Raw genomic sequence first — 16,099 nt, 5'->3', positions numbered from 1 at the left:
TGAGGTGAGTATGAACATGTAATGGAAACCGATCAAGCTTAAATTGTGAGAAGCTATTGAATGCTGGTTACTGATATTCTGAGGGATCTTGTCAAACAAGTTATGAAGTAAGTAAATATGCAAATACAGTAAGTAATTTGGAAAGCAATGACTTGTCCACATTGCACAGGGCGTGGATTGGAAAAAGAAAGGAAAGTCTTGCTATAATTACACAAAGGTGGGTTAGAGCCTCATTAGACATCCTCTGTAGTTTTGGTCAACCTGTTTGAAGAAGAACGTGCAGTGTGAGCCCTGGAGTAAGTGCCGTCAAGGTTTAGTGGTACAGGTCCTCTGGCCCACAATGTTGAGCTAACGTTTTAACCTACTCCAAGATCAATCTAACCATTCCTTCCCACATAACCCTTCATTTTTCTATCATCCATGTGCCTATCTAAGAGTCTCTTAAATGTCCGCCACCAGCCCTGGCAGCCACCGCTATTAAAAGTATTTTCCAACAGTGAATGCTTTTCAGTAGATGTTGAGTGCTAGGTAATCAGTGCAGGAATCAGATGTGTGTCTGAAAGGGAAGCATCAGCAGTTTCTAGTGATAATCAGCAGCAAGTTTCCTGATGTGATATGTGAGATTCATTTTTACACCAAGTAATTGTCAATAAGAGAGTGGTGTGGTCGTGAAGCGGTTAGCGTAACACTTTACAGTGCCAGCGACTGGGGTTCAATTCCCGTTGCCATTTGTAAGGAGCTTGAACGTTCTCGCTGTGACCGTGTGGGTTTCCCCTGTGTGCTCTGGTTTCCTCCCACATTCCAAAGGCGTACGGATAGTACGTTGTGGGCATGCTATGTTGGCGTAGGAAGCGAGACTGCAACAGCACATCCACGGACTGTGTTGGTCATTAACGCAAATGACACATCTCGCTCTATGTTTAGATGTTCACATGGCTAATAAAGCGAATGACGCTTATCTCTTTAATTTCCAAGAATAAATAGAAGGTAAAATCTGAGGGAGAACATGCTGGATAACTCGATTGATCGTATTGGTAGCTCTGAAAGGGTTTACTGGAAATGATCCATTGTTTTAATGCATTTGAGAAGTGAAGAGGTTGGGGCTATTTTAATCTTATTTCATTTTGCAGATACATCAGAGTAACAGGCTCCTCTCGCCCAATGAGCCCACGCCTGCCAATTACACCCATGTGTTCTTTCACTGGTTGCTGACTTTAGCAAAGGAACCAAAAATCTGCAGCAGCAGATTCAGTTCACACACTTGTCACCTTTCCAACCCACTGCACTCCCACAAAGTTTTCAAAGTTCAAAGCTTAAAGTAAATTATTATTGAAGTATATATACATCTTACAACCTTGACGTTTGTTTCCTTACAGACAGCCGCAAAACAAGAAATCCAAAAGAACCCATATAGACTGACAAACACCTGAAGTGCAGAGAGAGAGAAACAAACCAAATTGTCCAAAATAAAAGTAAGTAGAAGGCATTGCAGTGACTTTCTGACAGCTTGAAAGGATAACAATGAGAGATCAATTGCATCATCAGAGATCAAATTGCAGTTGCAGTAAAAGATGTAGCAAGCTGGAGCATTGCGTTCAGCTCCAATCACCCTATTACAGTCAGGATGTGAATCAAGGTTTTGGAAATCCATCTGATCCTTTCCTCCTTCAGAATCAGAATCAGGTTTATTATCACCGGCATGTATCGTGAAATTTGTTAACAGCAGCAGTTCAATGCAATACAAAATATAGAAGGAAAATAAATAAATAAATCAATTACAGTGTATGTATACTGAATAGATTAAAAATCTTGCAAAAAACAAATAATATATATTAAAAAAGTGAGGTGGTGTTCAAGGGTTCAATATCCATTTAGGAATCGGATGGCAGAGGGGAAGAAGCTGTTCCTGAATTGCTGAGTGTGTGCCTTCAGGCTTCTGTACCTCCTACCTGATGGTAACAGTGAGAAAAGGGCATGCCCTGGGTGCTGGAGGTCCTTAATAATGGACACTGCCTTTCTGAGACACTGTTCCCTGAAGATGTCTTGAGTACTTTGTTGACTAGTACCCAAGATGGAGCTGACTGGATTTACAACCTTCTGCAGCTTCTTTTGGTCCTGTGCAGTAGCCCCTCCATACCAGACAGTGATGCAGCCTGTCAGAATGCTCTCCACAGTACATCTAAAGAAGTTTTTGAGTGTATTTGTTGACATGCCAAATCTCTTCAAACTCCTAATAAAGTATAGCCACTGTCTTGCCTTCTTTATAGCTGCATTGATGTGTTGGGACCAGGTTAGATCCTCAGAGATCTTGACACCGAGGAACTTGAAGCTGCTCACTCTCTCCACTTCTGATCCCTCTATGAGGATTGGTATGTGTTCCTTCGTCTTACCCTTCCTGAAGTCCACAATCAGCTCTTTTGTCTCACTGACGTTGCGTGCCTGGTGACGTGGCAACCCTACTTCGCTATACACAGCCTATAGCCCACCATTTTTCTTTCATCCATGTGCCTATCTCAGAGTATCTTAAATATCCTTATTGTATCAACCTCTACAAGCAACCCTGTCAGTGTGCTCCAGGCACTTACTTGTGGAAAAAAACCTACCTCTGACATCTCCCCTAAACTATCCCCCGCTCACTTTAAAATGATGACATTTGGTATTAGCGATTAACTCTATCTTTGCCTCTTTATCTGATACACCTCTATCAAGTCGCCTTTCATCCTTCTTCGTGAATGAAAGAGGGGCAGAACATTGTGGTCAGCACAACACTTTACAGTCCCAGCGACTCGGGTTCAATCTCTGTCACTGGCTGTAAGGAGTTTGTACGTTCTGCCTGTGATCGCGTGGGTTTCCTCCAGTTGTGCCGGTTTCCTCCCACAGTCCAAAGATGTGTGTAAGATGATGAGAGGCATTGATCGTGTGGATAGTCAGAGGCTTTTCCCCAGGGCTGAAATGGCTAACACAAGAGGGCACAGTTTTAAGGTGCTTGGAAGTAGGTTCAGAGGAGATGTCAGGGGTATGTTGTTCACACAGAGGGTGGTGAGTGCATGGAACAGGCTGCTGGCGATGGTGGTGGAGGCAGATACGATAAGGTCTTTTAAGAGACACCTGGATAGGTATGTGGAGCTTAGAAAAATAGAGGGCTATGGGTAACCCTAGGTAATTTCTAAAGTAAGTACATGTTTGGCACAGCATTGTGGGCCAAAGGGCCTGTATTGTGCTGTAGATAATCTATATTTCTATATACTGGTTGGTAGGTTAATTGGTCATTGTAAATTGCCCTGTAATTAGGCTAGGGTTAAATCTGGGATTGCTGGGCAGTGTGGATCGAAGGGACAGAAGGGCCTATTCCACACAGTATCTTGATTAAAAAAAGAGAAAAGCTCGAGCTCACCCAACCGAGTGGATTTCTCACTTTAGAACTTCTCAAGAGTTTACAAGTGCAATTCATGTTGACTGACCTGACAGTGATTTCTGAAGATTATAGGGATACAACACTATGAGGGGTATAGATTGAGTAAATGCAAGCAGGCATTTTCCACTGACATGGGTGAGACTAGACCCACAGGTCATAGGTTAAGGGTGAAAGGTGAACAGTTTAAAGGGAACCTGAGGGGGAACTTCTTCACTCAGAGGGTGGTGAGAGTGTGGAACGAGCTGCCAGTGGAAGTGGCGGATGTGGGTTTGATTTCAATATTTAAGAGAAGTTTGGCTAAGTACATGGATGGGACGGGGATGGAGGGCTACAGATTGTGGTGTGGAAGTGATGGATATGGGTTCGATTTCAACGCTTAGGTGAAATTTGAATAGGTACAAGAATGGAGGGCTATGGTCCGAATGCAGGTCGATGGCACTAGGCAGCATAATAGTTTGGTATGGACTAGACAGGCCAAAGGGCCTGCCATGACAGACTATTATGAAGAACACTAATTCATGAGGATAACACTCAGTGGCCACTTTATTAGGTACACCTGTACACCTGCTCATTAATGCAAATATCTAATCAGCCAATCATGTGGCAACAACTCAATGAATAAAAACATGTTTTACATGGTCAAGAAGTTCAGTTGTCGTTCGGACCAAACATTAGAATGGGGAAGAAATGTGATCTAAGTGACTTTGATCATAGAATGATTGTTGGTGCCAGATGGAATGGTATCTCAGAAACTGCTGAGTTCCTGGAACTTTCATGCACAACAGTCTCTAGAATTTACAGATAATAGTGCAAAAAGAGAAAAAAAACATCCAGTGCTTGGCAGTGAGTATATATTCTGGTTTCAAATACTTTGAGAATGCAAATATTTGCGATGGCAGATAAGCAAAGCCAAACTTAGAAGGAGCGTAGTTAGACTGTAAATCAGAGAGTTGTGTATGTTTAATTACTAATATAATATCACATAATAATTGATATTCCCTTATTCCTGATATGATGTGGGATTTTGTTGTTTTTTTTACATAAACTGTATAAATTCATGCAACACACACAAAATGCTGGAGGAACTCAGCAGGTCAGGCAGCATCTATGCAAAAGAGTACAGTTGACGTTTCAGGCTGAGACCCTTCATCAGGACTGGAGAAAAAAGGTGGGAGGTCAGAGTTGGAAGGTGGGGGGTGAGGAAGAAGAAACACGTGGTGATAGGTGAAACTGGAAGGTGGGGGAAGGGGTGAAGTAAAGAGCTGGGAAGTCGATTGGTGAAAGAGATACAGGGCTGGAGATGGGGTATCTACTACAAGAAAGAAAAAGGCGAGAGCAGCAGAGGGAGGTGATGGGCAGGTACGGAGGTCAAGTGAGAGAGGGAAAAGGGAAAGGGGAGTGTGAGAGGGGGACATTACCAGAAGTTTGAGAAGTCAATGTTCATGCCATCACGTTGGAGGCTACCCAGACAGAATATGAGGTGTTGCTCTTCCAACCTGAGTGTGGAGGCCATGGACTGACATGTCAGAATAGGAGTGGGAAGTAGAATTAAAATGGGTAGCCACTGAGGGATCCCACTTTTTCTGGCAGATGGATCCGAGGTTCTCGGTGAAGTGGTCCCCCAATCTACGTTAGTTCTCACCAATGTACAGGAGGCCACACCAAGACCACTGGATACAGTAGGTGACCCAAACAGACTCACAGGTGAAGTGTCACCTCACCTGTTTGGGGCCCCGAATGGGTAGCAAGGGAGGAGGTGTAGGGGCAGGTGTAGCACTTGTTCCGCTTTCAAGGATAAGTGTCAGGAGGGAGCTCAGTGGAGAGGGACGAATGGACAAGGGAGTCACGTAGAGAGCGATCCCTGTGGAAAGCAGAAACTGGGAGTGGGGGGGAATGGAGGGAAAGATGTGCTCGGTGATGGGATCCCATTGTAGATGGCGAAAGATCTGGAGATTTATCTGCTGGACGTGGAGGCTGGTGTGGTGGAAGGTGAGGACAAAAAGAACCCTATCCCTGATAGGGTGGTGGCAGGATTCGGTGAGGGCAGACATGTGCAAAATGGAAGAGATATGGTTAAGAGCAGCGTTGATGGTGGGGGAAGGGAAGCACCTTTCTTCGAAAAAGGAGGACATCTCTTTCATTCTGGAATTAAAAGTCTCATCCTGAAAGCAGATGCTGTAGAGACGAAGGAATTGAGAGAAGGGGTTGGCATTTTTACAAGTAACAGGGTGGGAAGAGGTATAGTCCAGGTAGCTGTGAGAATCAGTGGGTTCTCCCGAGACAGAGAGATCGAGAAAGGGGAGGGAGGTGTCGGAAACGGACCAGGAAAATATGAGGGCAGGGTGAAAGTTGAAGGCAAAGTTGATGAAGTCGACGAGCTCTGCATGGGTGCAGGAAGCAGGACCAATACAGTTGTCGATGTAGCGTAGGAAAAGTGGGGGAGTGATTCCAGTGTAGGCTTGGAACATGGACTGTTCCACATAGCCGACAAAAAGGCAGGCATAGCTGGGACCCATGCAAGTGCCCTTGGCTACACCTTTTGTTTGAAGCAAGAAGAAGGAGCCAAAGGAGAAATTACTGAGAGTGAGGACGGGTTCTGCCAGACAGAAGAGAGGGTTGGTGGTGGGCGACTGGCTGGATCTGGTGTTCACAAGGATGATTCCAGGATTGAAAGGGTTACCAAACGTGGAACATTTTTGTAGCTCTGGGTCTGTACCTGCTGGAATTTAGAAGGATGAGGGGGGATCTCATGGAACTCTTTCAAATGTTGAAAGGCCTAGACAAAGTAGATGTGGAAAGGATGTTTCCCATGGTGGGGGAGTCTTAGGTCAAGAGGACACAGCCTCAGGTTAGAGGCGTGTCAATTTAAGTTAGAGATGCAGAGTTGTCAAATGATGGTGAGTTTGTGGAATTTAGACCACAGGCAGCTGTGGAGGCCAGGTTGTTGGGTGTATTTGAGGCAGAGCTTGATAGGTTCTTGATTGGACACAGCATCGAAGGTTATGGTGAGAAGGCTGGGGAGTGGGGTTGAGGAAGGGAAAATAGGATCAGCCATGATTAAGTGGCAGAACAGACTTGATGGGCCAAATGGCCTAAATCTGCTCCGAGGTCTTATGGTCTTATGATGTTCAGAAAGAAATGGAAAGCTTTAAGGCCTTCCTAGTTGGATGATGGAGGTGCATATGTACTAGACATCCATGGTGAAAATAAGATGCTTGGGGCAAAGGAACTTGAAATCTTTGGAAAAGAGCAAGAGCATGTGAGGTGTCACGGATGTAGGTAGGAAGGGACTGAACCGGGGGGGGGGGAGGGGGGAGGGAAATAAAACTGAGTTGAGGTAAGCAGTTATGAGTTCAGTGGAGCAGGAACAAGCAGAAACAATGGTTCTACCTGGACAGGCAGGTTTGTGGATTTTGGGTAGGAGGTAGAAATGGGAGGTGCTTGGTGAGGTTGGCGGCAGTGGATGGGAGATCCCCAGAGTTAATAAGTTGTGGGAGACAATGGCCTGGTGCTCCTTAGTGGGATACTGTTCGAGGGGTAGGTAAGAGGAGGTGTCTGCCAGTTGTCCCTTGGCCTCAGCAAGGCAAAGGTCAGTCTGCTAGACTATTAAAGCACCCCCCTTATCTGTGAGTTTGATGGCAAGGTTAGGATTGGTGCGGAGGGAGTGGAGAGTACAAGTTCTGTTTCGGCTAAATATCTAGAGGCGTGTTGTTGCTTCAGGAGAGGAAATATAAGTAGGTTGACAAACCTGTTCATCAGCATAGATCCTGTTTATTTTTCTGGTTTCCTGGCTTTTTTTTTTACCCCACTTTATTTTCCTGGGTGTTTCTATCTCAGAGGACCTGTCCTGGACCCAGCACGGAAGTGCAATTGCGAAGAGAGCACAGTAGTGTCTCTGCTTTCCGAGGAGTCTGCAGAAATTGGGCATGACATCTAAGACTCTGACAAATTCTATATACGTGCAGTGGAGAATATATTGACTGGCTGAATCACAGCCTGGTTTGGAAACACCAACACCCTTGAATGGAAAATCCTACAAAAGGTAGTGGATTCAGCCCAATACATCATGGGTCAAGCCCTCCCAACCAATGTGAGCACATCTGCATGAAACACTGTCATAGGAAAGCAGCATCCATCATCAGAGATTCCCACCATCCAGGTCATCTCCCTGCTGTACCCGGGTAGAAGGTAATAGAGCCTCAGGATTTGTACCACGAGGCTCAAGAACAGTTACTACACCTCAACCATCAGGTTCTTGAATGAAAGGGGAAAACTGCACTCAGTTACCCCATCGTTGAAATGTCTCCACACCAATGATCTCTCCCTTAAGAGTTCTTTATCTCATTATTTCATATTCTCGTTATTTATTGCTATTTATTTATATTTGTATTTGCATAAGTTTGTTGTCTTCTGCAGTCTAGTTGATCTTTCATTGATCCTGTTATAGTTACCATTCTATAGATTTGCTGAGTATGCCCGCAGGAAAATGAACCTCAGGGTTGTATATGCTGACATATACAGTATGAACTTTGATAATAAGATTTACTTTGAACTTTGACCTATAACTGTGTTAGCTCACCATTTATGCAGTAAAATGTTGCTCCGTGACGTCGGGGAAAGCAAGTCATGCCAGTTGGAAGACACACAAGTTACTGGAGGACCTCAGCAGGTCAGAAAGCATCTATGGAAAGGAATAAACAGTCGATGTCTCGGGGCAAGGGGTTCTCAGCCTAAAATATCGACTCTTTATTCCCTTCCATGGATGCTGCCTGACCTGCTGAGTTCCTCCAGCACTTTTTGCGTGTGGCTCTGGATTTCCAGCAACTGCAGAATCTCGTGTATTTATGATCATGCCAGTTAAGTTACCTTGTAAAGAAAGTAACTTTGTTTTACGTAGTCTATGATCTCACTTCTGGGAAATGGTTCAAAGCATGACTCGCAAGATTACATGGCTGAAATACAACCCACTGTTTTTATGGGGGAGGGTAATCCAGGCTCGTTTACATAGCAGGGATATAAATGACATGATATTTTATTTGAAAGCTAAAAGGCTCAGTGGATAACATCATTTTAAAAAATGTTGTATCTTAATATCTAACTAAATAGATATGATTTAAAATCTCATCCATTTAACCACAAATCTGCAGATCCACAATACTGTATCAAGATTCAAGATTATTTATTGTCTTTCTTTGTACACAAGAGTAAAGGAGAAAAAAATGACTGTTATTCCAGATCTGATACACATAAAAAAACACAATAAGCATAAAGAACACAAGAAAAAAAACAAAATAATTATGAATACATAAGATTAGCTTATATACGCACTCTGATTGTACGTCCATAAAGTGACTCTAAGTACAGGAGTGTCTACAGAAGGTGATTCTGACAGGAAATGATAAAGTAGTAGCGGTTGGGGGTGTGGAGGGGTGGGTCAGTGGGTGGAGGTGTTGATCAGCCTTACTGCTTGGGGAGAGTAACTGTTTTTGAGTCTGGTGGTCCTGGCGTGGATGTTACGACGCCTCTTCCCTTATGGGAGGGGAACAAACAGTCCGTGAACAGGGTGGGAGGAACCCTTCACGAAGTTACTAGCAATTCTCCGGTACCTTTCTGTATATGTGTCCTTGATGGTGGCTAGGCTAGTGTCAGTGATGGGTTGGGCAAGCTTTAACCAGCCCCAGTAAATTATACTTTCAAATCCTGGAGAATTATAACTGAGAATCTTGAAACATAATCTTCCTCATTTTGCACACAACTGCCCTGTGACTCCTGCCAATATTCCCCGTGCCTTATATTTATTGAGGAATTATTTAGGGACTAAAACTAATTTTCTTGCTTTTATTGCAGCTAATTGTTCAGGAGCTTTAAAAAGCAACGTTGAAATAATGTGTCACCAGTTATTATTATCTCCTGAAGCATAATTTGAATATTACATCTATTCAAATGTGAATTTAAGGAACACTTAAAGTAAAATTCAGTTATTCATCTAAAGGAAATGCAAATTTTATTTTACAACTTGTACTGCACGGCAAATTATTAAATCTCAAGTTCAAGTCTATTGTAATTTCAATTGTACATGCAGTATTTGTATTTATTTATTTAAAGATATAGTGCAGAATAGGCCATTCTAGCCCTTCGAGGCACACTGCTCAGCAATGGGGAATGGGGAGTGGGGAAGAAATGTGATCTAAATGACTTTGACCCTGGAATGATTGTTGGTGCCAGATGAGGTGGTTCGAGCATCTCAAAAACTGCTGACCTTCTGGGATTTTCACATGCAACGGTCTCTAGTTTACAGAGAGTGGTTCGATTTTAAAAAAAACAAACCATCCATTGAGCGGCAGTTCTGTCAGCAAAAACGCCTTGTTAATGAGAGAGGTCGGAAGAGTGTGGGCAGATTGGGTCAGTAACTCAAATAATCACACATTACAGTAGCGGTGTGCAGAAGAGCATCTCTGAATGCACAATGAGTTCAACTTGAAGTGGGTGGGTAACAGCAGCAAAAGACCGTGAGCATACTCTCATCGGCTGCTTTATAAGGTACACACGGTAGAGTGCCCACTGAATGTATGTGTTTGAAATTTGAAGTAAAAACACAAAATACTGGAAATAATTATCAGGTTGGGAAGTGTTTTTGATGTAGACTACATGGCTTTTAGCACCCAGGGAAGGGAAACAAATATAACATTTCAGGTCAATGGCCTTTCATCAGAATTGAGCTTGGCTTATGCTTTTTAACAAAATGGAATTTTGTTACTTTACAACTTAAAGATAAAGCTTGAAGTTTAGCTATATTGTCACACGTACATTGAAACGTACTTTGAAAAGCACTATTTGCATCAAATCAAATTAGCGAGGTCTGTGCTGGGCAGCCCACAAATGTTGCCACAGTTCTTGTCTCAACATAGCATGCCCACAGCTGACTAACCATACACCTTTGGAACGTGGTAGGAAACTGGAGCACCTGGAGGAAAGCGGAGAACGTACAAACTCCTTAAAGACAACGTTGGGAAATGTACCCAGATCGGTGACTGGTGACGCTATGAAGTGATGTGTTAACATTAGACTACCATGCCATCCTGAATTCTGTTCTCTGAGTAACTTCTGCTCTTTGGATTTTGTTGATTTTCCTAATAAAAAGCAATATCTCACATTGAATGGTGTGAGTTCAGATGTTGTATAGATCTATTTCCTCAACCCTGTTAATGTTTTCTTGCGTCTTATCTGCCCTTCCGCCAACAACTTTGGAATTGCCACAGAATCTTCAATCATAAAGCTGGCACAGGTCCTCAGTGTTTACCACCAAAATGCTGGGAAACCTCAGGGAAACTGCTGAAGGATCCGGATGTTGTCCTATTTCCAAGTCTACGTTGCTGATACAAGTTCAAGTTCAAGAATATTCTCATCTTATTGTATATACATACAACCAAACAAAACAATGCTCATCCAGACCATGGTGTACTCACAAAACATACATCACACACAGCACAGAAAACCAAACAGTACCACAAATAAATTAATACAATATAATTCAAAGTGCATGTGAAGTGCGCAGCACAGGCAAACAGTAAACAACTCGCTGTCCTCAGTGGTGGCCGGGTATTCATTAGACTCACAGCCTGAGGGAAGAAGCTGTTACCCAGTCTGGCAATCCTGTTCCTGATGCTCTTGTACCTCCTTCCTGATGGTAGTAGTCAAAGACATCGTGGGGTGAGTGCTAGAGATCCTCAACAGTGCTTAGGGCCCTTCGTATACAATGCTCCTGGTAAGTGTCACAAATAGGAGAAGGAAGACTCTGGTGATCCTCCCAGTGTTTTTTACTGTCCTCTGTAGGTCTTGCAGTCTGATGCCTTGCAGCTTCCGCACTACATAATCCTACAGCCAGACTAGACACTCTCAACGTTATTCCTGTTAAAGTGTGAACGATGGTGGTTCCATTATTCCTCTATGTAGAAACCTACTTTTTGCTACATTTAAGTTCCAGTTCTTCAGCACTAGTGCCAACTTTCTCTCTAAAAACTAACTAGTTAGCTATTCTACTGGATCCTTCTTCTTTTTGCAACCACTTGAGTTGAGTATGATGTTCTGCAAAGGGCTTGAGGGAGAAAGGAGAATGCTTGTGTGTAACTTTATTTAACATGGGGAAGCTGATGCACGGGCAGTCACCACATGGTCTTTGACGGATCGGGGTCAGGGTCCAGAGGCCTGGAATGCACGACGACTTGGGACCCTTCAATGCTGCAGCCTTCCTCCGCAGTCTCTGCCAGTCTGATGTTGCCATCATCTTCTGAGGTCTAGGTTGGATCGCTCTTTTTCTGGAACCTCTCCCTTCGACCTTAATGCCATGGGTGGCCCTACCAGAAGCTACAGGCGGCAGTGCTCTTGGGATCTCAGGAACTCACAAGCCTCTCCATCAAGACAAGGTGGTAATCCTTGTATGGGTCCACATTCATTAATCATATTTACTAGTCTGCAAGGTGATGCCCTATCAAAGGCCTTTTGAAAATCTAGATAAATTACATCAACTATATTACCTGTATTAACTGTCTCTATTTCCTCTTCAAAGATAGAGATGGAAGATGTCAAGCCACTTAAAGAATAGTCTCAACTGAAGGTGAGATTTGGTCATTAGCTCACACCACCATCACATTGTTGGTGGGAGAAGATAACAGCTGAGGAGAATTCTGCAAGGTCTTTGTTACTCATAATCAGAATCAGAATCATGTTGAATATCATTGACATACACTCAGTGGCCACAATTAACTACCTCATGTACCTAATAAGTGGCCATTGAGTGTATGTTCATGGTCTTCTGCTGCTGTAGCCCATCCACTTCAAGGTTCAATGTGTTGTACATTCAGAGATGCTCTTCTGCACGCCGCTTTTATTTGAGTTACTGTTGTCTTCCTGTCAGCTTGAACCAGTCTGTCCATTCTCCTCTGACCTCTTGTTAACAAGACATTTTTGCCCACAGGATTGTCACTCACTGGATGTTTTTTGTTTCTCACACCATTCTCAGTAAACTCTGGAGATCGTTGTGCGTGAGAATTCCAGGAGTTCAGCAGTTTCTGAAATGCTCAAACCACCCCATCTGGCACCAACAATCATTCCACAATTCCAACAAGTTTTATAGATTAATTAACTAAGTGCTGCAAAAACAGACCAAAAATGTGAGATAGTGATCATGGGATCATGGGTTGGTTTATTGCCTGTTCAGAAGTCTGATGGTGGAGAGCTAGAAGCTGTTCCTAAAACAACTACTTTTGAATAAGTTTAATTGTCATTCAACCATACACATGTACACAGCTAAATGAAAGAGCCTTCCATAAGAGGGTATCTTACGTAGAAGGAGCAAAGATTCATTGGGCGGCAGACTCAATGGTAGATGGGATGTATGGGGCAGAAGCAAGATTAATAAGATCAGCCACTGAAAGGCGGACTTTCAGTAGAAAATTTGGGATGGGAAGTTTGCTTAAAGAGGAGGTTCTGCTGAGTACTTTGGAGGCCTTCAGAGAAACGCTGCGAGAGGTGTTGATGAACGTGTGTGAAGCCTGAAGCACCAACAGGCTATAGAAAGGTTGGGGGATCGTAGAAGTGTAGAGTAGGTATAGATTTAGGCTTGAGCAAGTACCCACGTGCAGACACAGTCAAAGGGGACAAGAACAGACATCTGGAAAGATAGGAAGAAGGGCTGCAGAGCCTGGGAGAAAGAAAGAAATGAGATCAAAGGGAAAGAGAAGTAATAGGCTCAATTCCGACCAGCAGTAAAAATGTTTGCCTCAATGGGAAAATGCAGGGGTCTTTTGGTTACCTTGGCATTGCAATGATACACTCTGGAAGTAAACAGGAAAGATCCCACAAAAATTACTGTAATACAATCAGTTAGGTTTGAAAGGGCATTTGGCGGACTGTGGCTGACATTGACCTATATAATCTATACATCTCTATATTGAGACCAACTCATTTACACTTATAATGACCTGAGGCTTTGAGCTAAGTGATTTAGATTTCACTCACAAACCTGACTGGCTGTCTGCTTTATTATACATTCAAGTAAGGTAACGTTCAAGTATTGAGGAAAGAAACATATTTAGAGCCAATGTCACTGGGTTATAGAGAAACAGTCACAATTTAAATTTAGTAAGATAATCATACTGCTCTTGCCAAAGAATAAGGTTATGTTACCTACGGTTCTCAATTTCTCCACACACTCAAATACCAAAACCCACCTAGACACGAGAATTTATTCATTTTCTTTACTTTACTTGCTTTGACAGTATTGTTTTAAAGTCAGCAATAATTTGCTGGATCTGCAGGCTTCAGTTCCTTATCACAATTCTTCCAGAAATAGTAATGGACTCCAGGGGCAGTAAAATTTAATGAGTAATAAGCCTATTAATTGTTAAATGAATACAGCAAAACCAGATAAATACGTTACCGAAGGAGACTCACATTCTGTCTGGAGAAGGAAAGTCCTGACTTTAAGCCGTGCTGAGCTCTTAGGCTGCCCCTCGCGTCTTCTCTGCCTCAGTCTAGGCTTGATGGGAGCCAACAGGTGTCAGCTCCAGTGGAATCAAAATATCGACCAATCGTGTGTGATAATGATGAAGAGCTCAGACACCAATGAAAGCAACACTACGATTGAGCAGAGGGATTGAACTAGCCTGGAACCGAAGTGCGTATTATTGGCAGCAAGACCTCTAATTCCATCATCTCTTGAAGCCATTCACAATAAAGACGACTAAATGCTCATGTACTATAAATAGATATTACTCATTATAGGTCCAAGTTTTTTTCCCCCCCTTCTTCTGGGCCTAATGTGATAAACGTATCCCTAGGCCGAAGCAAAGTATTATAAAATTCTTTAAGGAAATTCATATCAAAACTGTTGTGATTCCTGGTTTTGTTACATGGGAGAAATCCTGAGAGGAGGTTGTACTTGAAGACGGTTATATCATAAAATGTTACAATTTCTATGTGTGATTTGAAATGAAAATCTGACAGCTAATGTCTTTGATATGTTTTAAGCAGCAAATTTGTTTCTATACAGTGTTACAGATTTTCATTAAAATTAAAATGTCTTTTTTTTACAATGGTTCAATTGCGTTTATTGTTCTATGCAGAAGTACAAGTATAAATGTAAGTTCAGTGAAAAACTTATTGCAGCGGCCTCACAGGCACAGAGCAGCATACAAGCAGCAATATTGAAACACACAGAGTAAGCATAAATAAGAAAAAATTGAGAAAGGATCTAGTGCTTTCCCGGTGTATATGATGAATAAACTTCCCTGATGAAGATGGCAGAGTTTGTTACCGAAACATCGGTTAAAATTGATACCTGTACCCGGCTCGAAGTCCGAGAAGAGTTTATTTGTAAAAACACAATTCTTAGAAGAAAGTACACAATTAGAACAAGAAGTGCATTTTATAGCAAAGTGATCAAAATGGTCATGGTGTTGCTAAACTGTAGTAATTAGGGGTGTATGGGGTCTCCATGGAGGGGTAGCACTTCTGGTGAGGGGGCTTTTTGTACCTAGCTTTGGACCCCACCAGACACTCAGCTCTGAGACCTGCGGCTCCAAGTAGCTGTTTGCATGCGGCAGGGGCCACACCCCAGTACACTGCTTCGGCCCACAGGCTAAACCAAGTGACGGTAGCTGGAGGGCTGCATACCTTGGAGAGGTAGAGACATGCCGGTCCTAGAATGTAAATCCAGTTCTGGTGAACCGGGAGAATGAGACCTACAGTGAGATGCACAGCCGGAAGGGCGGTTCTGCAATGCCCTGTGGAGAGCAAAAGGCATGACAAGGCATAGAAGAAGTTATGGTCAACCACTACAACTAAGGAAGACCCCAGTTCTGACAACTACTTGTGCCATTGGTCCCTGACTTCCAAGATTGAGAGAGTGAAACTGCTTCGGTACAATAGCTTTTCCAACTTTAAAAACTCTCCTACACAGGTTTCCTGTCATCATCAGACACAATGGAAAACCACCAATAACTAGTGTTTTTTTTTCTAGTTTATTCAAGAACCAAATGGTTGAAGGAAATTAGCTGTTCTTGAACGTAGTGGTATGCAACTTCTCTACCTCTTGCCAAATGGTAGCAGTGAAAAGATGGCTGGTGAGGATCTTTGACGATGCATGTTACCCCCTTGAGGCAGACCCTCCTGTAGGTACCAGTGAGTCTCAAATTACTCAAATTTTCTGTTCTTAAATTCAAATTACATCAAGTATTTATCCCTTCGTGGATTTTATCTCTTATTAGAGGAGGTCGGGTTTGAGGACGTGATTGTTTAACTTGTTCAAGTCTACTATTTACCTAGTTAGCCCATTGCTTTGCTTTGTAGGTTAGTTGCATGGTAGGTTTTTGTTTCTTGGAGTTTTTTTCCTCGTTCTATTGGTATATATGGAAAAATTAGTACACAATTATATTACCTTGTTATTCTATAATTAATTTATGTTCTTTGCATTTTTTTGTATTAATATTACTTGTATATTTATATCCTAACAATGTATTGGTTGCTATATGTTTTACTCTTTGTGTACTAATTCAATAAAAAGATTTAAAAAGAAAGTATTTATACTCTTAGGAACAAAGGTGATTCAATATAAGTTCAATAGCTACAAAGAGCAACACGTAAAAATGCTGGAGGAACTCTGCATATGGGGCAATTGCTTATTGC

At 42.6% G+C, this 16,099-nt stretch overlaps 1 protein-coding gene across 2 annotated transcripts in view; it reads right to left on the bottom strand.

Moving 5' to 3' along the window:
• The window catches only part of LOC140188033 (uncharacterized), a 46,598-nt gene extending 32,536 nt beyond the window's left edge, over positions 1–14,062 (bottom strand). The window contains exon 1 of one of the 2 annotated variants that reach the window (XM_072243934.1): positions 13,854–14,062. The gene's annotated coding sequence lies outside the window, so the exon portion shown is untranslated. The remainder of the gene's footprint in view (positions 1–13,853) is intronic. The other variant, XM_072243933.1, reaches the window with a different exon arrangement.
• Between the last annotated feature and the right edge of the window lie 2,037 nt (positions 14,063–16,099).

The sequence above is a fragment of the Mobula birostris genome, chromosome 26, assembly GCF_030028105.1.
Source record: "Mobula birostris isolate sMobBir1 chromosome 26, sMobBir1.hap1, whole genome shotgun sequence".
Taxonomy (NCBI): domain Eukaryota; kingdom Metazoa; phylum Chordata; class Chondrichthyes; order Myliobatiformes; family Myliobatidae; genus Mobula; species Mobula birostris.
This window is presented reverse-complemented; position numbering and strand designations above follow the sequence as displayed.